Source organism: Microtus ochrogaster, chromosome 21 (genome assembly GCF_000317375.1).
Source record: "Microtus ochrogaster isolate Prairie Vole_2 chromosome 21, MicOch1.0, whole genome shotgun sequence".
Classification (NCBI taxonomy): Eukaryota; Metazoa; Chordata; class Mammalia; order Rodentia; family Cricetidae; genus Microtus; species Microtus ochrogaster.
In genome coordinates, this window is record NC_022022.1 from 2,049,609 (window position 1) to 2,050,322 (window position 714).

Genomic DNA, 714 nt, shown 5'->3' on the forward strand with positions numbered 1-714 from the left:
GCGAAAATGTCATGAGGGTAAACCCACAGACTAAAAGCAGGACCCGTTGCGAGAGGGGCGTGATGTTTGCAGGTAAGTGGTGCTCATGAGCCTCAGGGTCTGCATCTCTTTGGAAACCGTGGAGATTTCTCACGACGGGGGAAGAAAAGCCGGGCTGTAGGTGGCAGATAGACTTAGAACATAAATGTGCGTCCGAGAAAGCTAGCACACGCATGCGGAGAAGTGACTGCGTGTTCAGAGCACAGGGTGGGTGGGGCTGAGTCGCGGCTGCGGAGGGGGGGAAGCAGGAGAGACACCGTGATCAGGCGGGTGGGCTTTCCCAGGCTGAGGCTCACCCATTGCACTTGGGGTGTGCTGACCTCTGCGATTTTGCTCCCAAGTGCGGGAAACTGGACTGCATAATTTGTGGCAGTGGGGAACTGTGTTCACTCTCTCCCCTAGTTTTCCTTGTAGTTAAAAAGAGGTGGTCTGATTTTGTTTAAGGGGGGAGGGGGAGGCTGATGTTTAACTACAAGCACTGTTGGACACTTGTTCTCTTGTGGATGCGCTTCTCTTTGCTTTCTTTTCCTTGCGGTGGTCATACTAATCCGAGTTCCATCTAACGTCCTGTGTGGGTGTACGTTTGATGTGTACAAAAGGAGCGAAAGCAATCCTAACGTCCCTAAAAGACGGTAAAGATGTTTCTGTCACTGGCAAGTGCCTGCTTTTGTTTGT

General features: G+C 51.8%; 1 non-coding gene across 1 annotated transcript; it reads left to right on the forward strand.

Annotated features, from left to right (window-relative positions):
• Positions 1 to 283: 283 nt before the first annotated feature.
• Positions 284 to 439, forward strand: LOC113457247. Its single transcript, XR_003377879.1, has one exon. It is a non-coding gene; the product is annotated as a U1 spliceosomal RNA (small nuclear RNA).
• The last annotated feature ends 275 nt before the right edge of the window (positions 440 to 714 follow it).